The 10,747-nt window shown below is 49.6% G+C and overlaps 1 protein-coding gene across 1 annotated transcript in view; it reads right to left on the reverse strand.

Annotated features, from left to right (window-relative positions):
- The window catches only part of CDH22 (cadherin 22), an 87,775-nt gene extending 87,622 nt beyond the window's left edge, over positions 1 to 153 (reverse strand). The window contains exon 1 of the mRNA XM_053394813.1: positions 72 to 153. The gene's annotated coding sequence lies outside the window, so the exon portion shown is untranslated. The remainder of the gene's footprint in view (positions 1 to 71) is intronic.
- Positions 154 to 10,747: the final 10,594 nt, after the last annotated feature.

Genomic DNA, 10,747 nt, shown 5'->3' on the forward strand with positions numbered 1-10,747 from the left:
TCCGGACCCCCCAACGGCAGGAGCAGCTGCCCAATAGCAAGACCTCTGCCTGTTTCTCCAGGGTTAGGTACCTTTAAGGACGAAGCAAGTAAACGCGTGTCACGCGGGAACGGCGGCAGTGGAGCGCGGCTTGGCTGCCCAGTGTTGATTCTGCGTCACGTGTGAACGGTGCTTGCCGCGCCGTGGGCCAGGAGCGAGTCGGGCCAGGCGAGAGGCCGCTCACTGCCGGTGTCGCAGCGCCCCCTGCGGGCACAAGGAGAACGAGCCTGTCCAGCCTCCTTTGCGCGCTCTTGGGCTGCGTCTCCTTCGCGGGCCCGGCGGGAGCCACTCGCAGCGCTTCAGTCCATGAGGGTAGCCAGGAATTGGGGGGGAATCAATCCCTTTGTTAGGGGGGGTCTGAAGCTCAGTTTGCTATATATTTTTATTACACTTTATTGATTTGAGGGAGCAGCTGCTCCTCCCTGCCCCCCCCCACTGCTACCCCATGTTTCAGCCCCCTCCCCCAAAAGGCTTAATGCCGGAAAGCGTCCTGCTCTGCCGCTGAGCGACCTTGGAGGTTTTCTTCAGAGGTCGGATCATGGCCACCTCTCAGGGATGCTCTAGTGCATTGCAGGGGGGGTGGGCTAGATGATCCTCAGGATCCCTTCCAGCTCCATAGTTCTGTGATTCTGGAGAAGCAAGGATGTGGGAGAGGCCCCCCCCCGGCCAATTTTCAGGAAAGAGGAGGAGCAGCTTTGATGTCCCAGGGAGGGCAGAAGGAGAAAGGGGGAGCCATACAATTTATACAACTCCTTCCTAGCATGGGTGTAGCCAGGATTTATGTTGGGGGGGCAGGGCTTGGTTGGGAGGCAGGACTTTTGTTGGGGGGGCAGAACCGACGTGATTGGTCAGTTAAGTATTTCTGTTGTTTTACTTGATCTCCCCCTTGGCTATGCCCATGCTTCCTGGGCTGCCCCTAAGACTCTAATAATAATAATAATAATAATAATAATAATAATAATAATAATAATAATAATAATAATAAATTATTTATACCCCGCCCATCTGGCTGGGCCTCCCCAGCCACTCTGGGTGGCTTCCATAAAAACCAAAAATACAGTAAAATATCACACGTTAAAAACTTCCCTGAACAGGGCTGCCTTAAGATGTCTTCTGAATGCCAGGTAGTTGTTTATCGCTTTGACATCTGCTGGAAGGGCGTTCCACAGGGCGGGCGCCACTACCGAGAAGGCCCTCTGCCTGGTTCCCTGTAGCTTTGCTTCTTGCAATGAGGGAACCGCCAGAAGGCCCTTGGCGCTGGACCTCAGCGTCCGGGCAGAATGATGGGGGTGGAGACGCTCCTTCAGGTATACTGGACCGAGGCCGTTTAGGGCTTTAAAGGTCAGCACCAACACTTTGAATTGTGCTCGGAAACGTACTGGGAGCCAATGCAGGTCTTTCAAGACCGGTGTTATGTGGTCTCTGCGGCCACTTCCAGTCACCAGTCTGGCTGCCGCATTCTGGATTAGTTGTAGTTTCCGGGTCACCTTCAAAGGTAGCCCCACGTAGAGCGCATTGCAGTAGTCCAAGCGGGAGATAACCAGAGCATGCACCACTCTGGCGAGACAGTCCGCAGGCAGATAGGGTCTCACCTACGTACCAGATGGAGCTGGTAAACAGCTGCCCTGGACACAAATCCTGCCCAAGCCAGGACTGCCCTCTTTCCTGGGCATGAGAGGCACCCCCTCCTCAAATTAATATCCTTGGCAGTCAGAGGAGCCGGGAGCAGCTCTGTCCAGGGGAGCCAGGTGGCATTGGAAAGGGCTCTGGTGGTCCCCTTGCTACCCCTCTCCCCACCTCATCAGAAGAGCCCTGAGACTGGTTCAGATCCAGCATCTTCTCCTCACAGCAGCCCAGCAGGTGCCCCAGAGGGGAGAAGCCTGCAAGCAGAACTTGTTTTTTTTTATTAAGATTTTTACATTACAAAATAGTCAGTCAGCAAACATAATGTTGTGTCCAACATCTTGTGCCCATTTAATCATAGCAGATTTCACCGTTTCATCCTGAGTATTCCATTTCAACAGCAAGTTATACATCCTTGACATATTCTTAGTTTTGGGTTCTAACAGTTCTGTTTCTAATTTTGATTTTTCCACCTGGAAGCCAATTTTCTTGTCCAAATTATATGCCTCCATTATCTGATAATAATGAAGCCAGTCTCGCACTTAGTTCTTTAGTTTCTCAAAACTCTGCAGTTTTAGTCTATCTCCATCTTGTTCCAAAATTTCCCAATATTTCGGCCATTTAGCCTCCATATTGAGCTTTTTCTGGGCTTTTGCTTCCATCGGTGACAGCCACCTTGGGGTTTTATTTTCCAATAGATCCTTGTATCTTATCCAAACATTAAACAATACTTTCCTAACAATATGGTTTTTAAATGCTTTATGCGCTTTGATCTTATCATACCACAGGTATGCATGCCATCCAAATACATTGTTAAAACCTTCCAAATCCAAAATGTCTGTGTTTTCAAGAAGTAGCCATTCTTTCAACCAGCAGAAAGCTGCTGATTCATAATAAAGTTTAAAGTCTGGCAGGGCAAATCCACCTCTTTCCCTGCAAGCAGAACTTGAGGGCAAGACTTCCAGGGAATGGTACCCTGAAGCATCACTGGTGGGGAGGCAGAGCAGAGCCATCCTGGCCAGTGGCCTTCTGGGAAGGGCTGAGGAGAGGAAGAGGCCCTCCTCCTCCCCATTCCCAGGGGGAGCTCCATGGGGCAGGAGGAGGCAGCCTTGGCAAACAGCCCCACGTACCCACTCCTCTTCCAGGCGCTGCTGCCATGAATTCCTGAGGACCCCAAAGGCATCTCTCTTCCTTGTCAAAAGGAAGCAGTTCACCCTGCCCCCCGGCTCTGTCTCCACGGATGGCTCCCCACTTTGTGTGGGCAGGACCCAAGGCAGGACCCCACGCCCAGGAGTCCTCTTGCTGGGCGGCGGCTGCTCCTGGCCTTCTCCTCTCCCCCCCCCCACCTCTCTTTTCTTTTTCTGCTCCTTTGTCTGCCGGAATTGAAAGTCAAAGGCTTCCTTCAACTTGCAGAAGCTGCTTTCATCTCTCCTGCTCGTTGGGAAAGCTGCTCTGACTGAAGGACCGTGACACGAACTCCTCAAGGCCTGTTTGAAGAGGCTGCAGACACCCCAGAATAGGCGCTTCCTGGCCCCAGGCGTGGAGAGGAGTCCCGATGCTGAACGCAGAGCAGGCGGGGGGGGGTTGTGTTGTGTTTTGTTTTGTTTTAAATATTTCTTATCCCGCAGAGGAAGAGGAAGAGTTCAGCCAGAAGCAAGGAGCTCTTGCTGGAGTGGTGGCTTGCCCCCAGAAGGCACCAGGAAAGGGGGGTCTCCCGTCCAGTGACTGTGGGGAGTGGGGGATGGGTGCCCAGACAGAGGCTGCTCCTCTGCTCTGGGGGCTTCTTCCCATAATGGACATCATACACATTTAATAATAATAATGTTAGAAGATTCCAGGCAGCTAAAAGGAAGCCCTTTTTCATGCAGCGCAGAAGCAGACCAGACCAGGGCACTTGCTCCCTCAGAAGGCAGAGATGGCTTTGGAAGAGGACTGGAGCAATCCAGGGAGGGCTCCTAGCCAGGAGGGCTGGGCTCTGCCTCCACGGCTGGAGACCCCAGGGCTTCTGAATGTCATTTCTTGAAAAGCAAGCGAGGGCTCGCATTCTGCTCCCTGGTTTTCCAGAGGTGTCTGGTTGGCCGCTGAGAGAACTGGTTGCTGGGTGTTTGTAGCAGAGGTAGGTGGTCATCTGTTGTATGTGATCTAGCGGAGATTCCTGCACTTCAGGGGGTGGGCTCAATGACCTTTGGGATCCCTTCCATCTCGACAATGCTATGATTCTATGGTTAGCTGAGTTCCCGTTGGCCTGACTCTGCTGTAGCCATGCTCTCCTTCCACCCAGCCAGCATTGGTGCCAGGGGGCAGCTGGGCTGGCTTTCCTGGCCCAGCCAGAGCCCGGAGAGGCACCTTGCCAGGGCTCTCAAGGGCCCTCTTCCATTCAGCCCAGCAGTGGCCCTGCTCCTTGGCAGAAGGGAGATGCCAGTGTGGCCTGGGGAAGCCTCCGGTGCCACACCAGAGCAGCCTGGGGCACTGCAGCCCTTCTCTGGTTTGCCTTGCAGAACATGGGGGGGGGACCCTGCAATGGAGACCCCCTGCTTTCAGCCTCCTCCTACATCACACCAGCAGTCCTTCTGTATCCCAGCTGCCGGAAACTGCAGGAGGAGAGAGGGCTCTTCTGCTCAGGATTTGCTCACTGGTTTCTCATAGGCAGTCACTGGGCCAACATTCAGGTGAGAACAGGATGCTGGGCTGGATGACCTGATCCTGCAGGCTCTTCTGACATGCTTGGAAGCTGCCTGCTGGGGATGGGGAGCCGGCCTTGTTGCCAGGGGATCTGCAGCCTCTGTGCCCGCCTCCCCGCCCACCTTGCCTGCATGATTGATGAGCAGGGAGGCAGCTACGCCAGCCGTGGCGTCCGCCTGGGAAAAGGTTTCTGCAGGGCCTGTCCTGCTCTCTGCTGCTGCTCAGGGGCTCCAGTGGGGGCTCCCTTTGGGGTTCTGCCTCCCCCAGATTCCTGCTCTGGCACCCAAGGCAAATCGGCCTCCCCAGCATTCCTCTCTGGCCTGCAAGGAGTGTCCATCCCTCAGAAGGTCTATCATCCCCAGTATATGTCCTTTCAGATTCCCCACCAGTATGTGAAAGAACTTTGCAGTGAGTGGCGTTCTCTGGGGAGATTCCCCTGCCCTCCCGCCTCCATTCCTCGCCAAGCAAGCCTCTCTCCTGTGGACTGGCCCTTGTGGTGGTCACAGAATTGTAAAGTTGGAAGGGACTCCGAGGGTCATCCAGTCCAGCCCCCTGCAATGCAGGGATCTCAGCTCAAGCATCCCGGACAGATGGCCCTCCAACCTCTGCTTCACAACCTCCAAGGAAGGCGAGGCCACAAACTCCCAAGAGAATCAAAACCAAAGGAAGAGACAGTGCCTGGACACCTCCGCTGGACATTCTCTGGAACAGGAATTGAGCTGACCTGCTACCTGCCTGGCCTTGACTGCTGTTGTGCATCTGCTGCTCTCGACTGGCTCTGCCCATCGCACTTTGCAATGCCTCACACCAAGAATTTGCTTCCAGAACATCAAGCCCCTGTTGCCACTGTGCTCTTCTCCTTTTCCTGGAAGACATTCCATTACCTCCTTGGTCTTCCCACACAAGTGAAACCCGCCTCTCTGGAGACACCTGTGGCATTTGTGGTTGACTGGCTGCTTCTGGCCACTGACTCCAGTGGCACACAAAGGAATTTAGATCAGCTGAAGGCTGGTGATGGCTACTGGTCATGGCGGCTGTGTTCTCCCTCCAGAATCACAAGCGGGGAAAGTGCTGCTGTGCTCAGCGCATAAGAACATCAGGCGAGTCTGCTGGATCAGACCAATGGCCCATCTCGTCCAGCAGCCTGTCCCCACAGGGGCTGGCCACAAGGTTCAGGGGGGAGCCTGCAACAAGAGCCCCTTGCCCACCTGCGATTCCCAGCAACTGCCTTTCAGAGGCCTAATGCCCTTTTCACAGCTGGCTCAGGTATGGAGGCTGATTTGAGGGACAAGTTCCCTAGTTCTGTTAGAAGATCAGCAATTTCACATCTGAGTTCTTTGAGAGCTCTCAGGTGGGTGCCATCTGGACATGGCGATTCGTCAGTATTTATTTTGCCTATTAGACCTAGAATTTAATCTCTTGCCACCACTATGTGCCTCAGTTCTCTCCTGCAAATATTAATTCAGGCACTGGGATCGGCCCTGCATCTTCCATTTTCAGGACAGGTGCAAAGAAAGTCCGCTTCTCTGCCATCTCCTTATCCTCCTTTGGCCCTCCTTTGACTCCCTGGTCATCGAAGAGTCCAACCACGTCCTGCTACTAATGTACATAAAGAACTCCTTGTTCTTGGTCTTGATGTTTCTAGCAATGCACTCCTCAAATTCATTATTATTCTTACAATTGATTACTAGCCCTTCACCCTAAGGTCCCAGGGCAGGTTACAACAATTAAAACACAGCATTCATATTAAAACACAATATTGCACAATATTAAAAACTTGCACATTATTATTGTTTTGCCAAAGTTTTTATTCATAGAATCTTAAACTGGGAAGGGATCTAGGGGTCATCTAGTCCAGCCCCCTGCAATGCAGGAATCTCAGCTCAAGCATCCACGGCAGGTGGCCCCCCAAGCTCTGCTTAAAATCCTCCAAGGAAGGAGAGTCCACCACCTCTCGTGGAAGCCTTTTCCACTGTCAAACAGTTCTCACTGTCAAAAAGTTTCCAAATGTTTAGTCGGAATCTCCTTTCTTGTAACTTGAAGCCATTGGTTCGAGTCCTACCTTCAGAGCAGGAGAAAACAAGCTTCCTCCATCTTCCATGTGACAGCCCTTGAGATATTTGAAGATGGCCATCATATCTCCTCTCAGTCTCCTCTTTTCCAGGTTAAACATACCCAGCTCCTTCAACCGTTCCTCATCAGGCTTGGTTTCCGGACCCTTGATCATCTTGGTCACCCTCCTCTGCACACCTTCCAGCTTTTCAACATCCTTCTTAAATTGTGGCACCCAGAATAGGACACAGTATTCCAGATGTTTGTCTGACCAAGGCAGAATAGAGCAGGACTATGACTCCCCTTGATCTGGACACTAGACTTCTGTTGATGCAGCCTAGAATAACATTAGCTTTCTTTGCTGCTGCATCACACTGTGGACTCATGTTCAGCTTTGTCGTCCACCGAGACCCCTAGATCCTTTTCATGTGCACTGCTACTAAGCCAGGTGTCCCCCATCCTATATTTGTGCATCTGGTTCTTACTGCCTAAGTGCAAAACCTGGCATTTGTCCCTACTGAAATTAATTTTGTTAGCTTACACACAGTTCTCCAATCTGTTACGGTTATTTTGAATTTGGATTCTGTCTTCTGCAGCATTAGCTACCCCTCCCAGTTTGGTGTCATGCAGATTTGATGAGCATCCCCTCAATTCCTTCATCCAAGTCATTTATAAAGACATTGACTAACAATGGGCCCAGGACAGAACCCTGCAGCACCCCCCTTGTCACTTTTCCCCAGGACGACAAGGAACCATTCATGAGTCCTCTTTGGGTTCAGTCAGTCAACCAGCTACAAATCCACCTAACAGTTAATCTCATCCAGCCCACATTTTACCAGCTTCTCTGCAAGAATATCGTGGGGGCCTAGGTCAAAAGCCTTACTGAAATCAAGATACACTATGTCCACAGCATTTCCCTGATCCACCAAGTTTGTAATTCCATTTAAAAAAAGAAATCAGATTGGTCTGGCATGACTTATTTTTGAGAAACCCAGGCTGGGTCTTAGTCATCACAGCATCCTCTTCTAAATGCTCACAGACCGACTGCTGTTTTTAGGACCTTCCCTGGTATTGATGTCAAGCTCACCACTTGGTATCCCTGGGTTTTCTTTTTTTGCCTTTTTGAAGATGGGGACAACATTTGCCCACCTCCAGTCTGTAGGGACCTTCCCTGGTCTCCAAGAATTCTCAAAAATAATAGACAAATGCTCTGAAATTACATCCGCAATCTCCTTTAGTACCCTTGGATGCAGTTCATCAGGCCCTGGAGATTTGAATTCATTTAAGTATCTAGGTATTCCCTTACTACCTCTTTTCCTATCTTGGGCTGCAGCTTCATCCTGAAATCATTTATTCTGTTATCGCCAGGTTGCCTATCACTCTCTTTTGGGTGAAGACAGAGGCAAAGTGTATTGAGTAGTTCCGCTTTTTCTTTCACCCAAGAGCATTTCTCTGTCTTCCCCACACAGAGGACCTGCCACTTGCTTGTTCTTCCTCTTACTTCAGACATAGCCAAAGAAACCTTTTTTTATTATTTCTAACTTCTCCTGCAAGCCTGAGTTCATTTTGAGCTTTAGCCAGCCTGACTTTCCCCCTGCAACTGTTGGCTACTTGTGTCTACTCCTCCTTTGTGATTTCCCCTTTCTTCCATTTCTTATACATGCCCTTCTTAACTCTCAGCTCATCTGTAAACTCCTTATGGAGCCACACCAGTTTCCTTAGATGTCTCCCACTTTCCTTTCTTGTTGGTATTGTCTGCATTTGGGCCTTCAGTATTGCTCCTTTTAGAAACTCCTATCCTTCTTGGACTCCCTTTTCATTGAGTATTTCTGAATCACACCCAGTAGAATCATAGAATCATAGAATCATAGAGTTGGAAGAGACCACAAGGGCCATCGAGTCCAAGCCCCTGCCAAGCAGGAAACACCATCAGAGCACTCCTGACATATGGTTGTCAAGCCTCTGCTTAAAGACCTCCAAAGAAGGAGACTCCACCACACTCCTTGGCAGCAAATTCCACTGTCAAACAGCTCTTACTGTCAGGAAGTTCTTCCTCATGTTTAGGTGGAATCTTCTTTCTTGTAGTTTGGATCCATTGCTCCGTGTCCGCTTCTCTGGAGCAGCAGAAAACAACCTTTCTCCCTCCTCTATGTGACATCCTTTTATATATTTGAACATGGCTATCATATCACCCCTTAACCTCCTCTTCTCCAGGCTAAACATGCCCAGCTCCCTTAGCCGTTCCTCATAAGGCATCGTTTCCAGGCCTTTGACCATTTTGGTTGCCCTCCTCTGGACACGTTCCAGTTTGTCAATGTCCTTCTTGAACTGTGGTGCCCAGAACTGGACACAGTACTCCAGGTGAGGTCTGACCAGAGCAGAATACAGTGGCACTATTACTTCCCTTGATCTAGATGCTATACTCCTATTGATGCAGCCCAGAATTGCATTGGCTTTTTTAGCTGCCGCATCACACTGTTGGCTCATGTCAAGTTTGTGGTCAACCAAGACTCCTAGATCCTTTTCACATGTAGTGCTCTCAAGCCAGGTGTCACCCATCTTGTATTTGTGCCTCTCATTTTTTTTGCCCAAGTGCAATACTTTACATTTCTCCCTGTTAAAATTCATCTTGTTTGTTTTGGCCCAGTTCTCTAATCTGTCAAGGTCGTTTTGAAGTGTGATCCTGTCCTCTGGGGTGTTAGCCACCCCTCCCAGTTTGGTGTCATCTGCAAATTTGATCAGGATGCCCTTGAGTCCATCATCCAAGTCGTTGATAAAGATGTTGAATAAGACCGGGCCCAAGACAGAACCCTGTGGCACCCCACTAGTCACTCTTCTCCAGGATGAAGAGGAACCATTGATGAGCACCCTTTGGGTTCGGTCAGTCAGCCAGTTACAAATCCACTGAGTGGTAGCATAGTCAAGACCGCATTTTACCAGCTTCTTTACAAGAATATCATGGGGCACCTTGTCAAATGCCTTGCTGAAATCAAGGTAGGCTACATCCACTGCGTTCCCTTCATCTACCAGGCTTGTAATTCTGTCAAAAAACGAGATCAGGTTAGTCTGACATGACTTGTTTTTCAGAAATCCATGCTGACTATTGGTGATCACAGCATTCCTTTCTAGGTGCTCACAGACTGTTTGCTTAATGATCTGCTCCAGAATCTTCCCTGGTATTGATGTCAGACTGACTGGGCGGTAATTATTTGGGTCCTCTCTTTTCCCCTTTTTGAAAATAGGGACAACATTTGCCCTCCTCCAGTCTGCCGGGACTTCGCCTGTTCTCCAGGAATTCTCAAAGATGACTGCCAGTGGTTCTGAAATCACATCTGCCAGTTCTTTTAATACTCTTGGATGCAGTTCATCTGGCCCTGGAGACTTGAATACATCTAGACTAGCCAAGTATTCTTGTACTATCTCCTTAGTTATTCTGGGCTGTGTTTCCTCTGCTGAATCATTTGCTCCAAATTCTTCAGGTCGGGCATTGTTTTCTTTATCGGAGAAGACTGAGGCAAAGAAGGCATTGAGGAGTTCAGCCCTTTCTGTGTCCCCTGTTTGCATTTCACCATCTTCTCCTCTGAGTGACCCCACTGTTTCTTTGTTCTTCCTTTTGCTACGAACATACCCATAAAAGCCTTTTTTGTTGCTTTTAACCTCTCTAGCAAGCCTGAGTTCATTCTGTGCTTTAGCTTTTCTGACTTTGTGTCTACACGTGCTGACTATTTGTTTGAATTCCTCTTTGGTGGTTTCCCCCCTTTTCCATTTTTTGTACACATCCTTTTTTAATCTTAACTCAGTTAAAAGTTCTTTAGATAGCCACCCTGGCTTCTTTAGGCACCTTCCATGTTTCCGTCTCATTGGTATTGCCTGAAGTTGTGCTTTTACTATCTCCCTCTTAACAAACTCCCAGCCATCATGAACTCCCTTTCCTTTTAGTATTACTGTCCATGGGATCTCACCAAGCACTTCCCTAAGTTTTATGAAGTCGGCTTTCTTAAAGTCGAGAAATTGAGTCCTAGTATGCTTGGCTGCTCCTTTCCGCTGTATAGTAAACTTCAGAAGAGCATGATCACTCGCGCCTAATGATCCTTCCACTTCTACCCCACTAACCAGGTCATCAACATTGGTTAGGACCAGATCTAAAATGGCTGTTCCTCTTGTTGCTTCTCCCACTTTCTGGACAATGAAGTTGTCTGCAAGGCCAGTGAGGAATCTGTTTGACCTTATGCTCTTGGCTGAGTTTGACATCCAACAAATATCCGGGTAATTGAAGTCCCCCATTACTACTATCTCCCTTCCTTTTGCATGCTTGGCCATCTGTTCCAGGAAGGCATCATCTATGTCCTCC

Source organism: Podarcis raffonei, chromosome 6, assembly GCF_027172205.1.
Source record: "Podarcis raffonei isolate rPodRaf1 chromosome 6, rPodRaf1.pri, whole genome shotgun sequence".
NCBI classification, from domain to species: domain Eukaryota; kingdom Metazoa; phylum Chordata; class Lepidosauria; order Squamata; family Lacertidae; genus Podarcis; species Podarcis raffonei.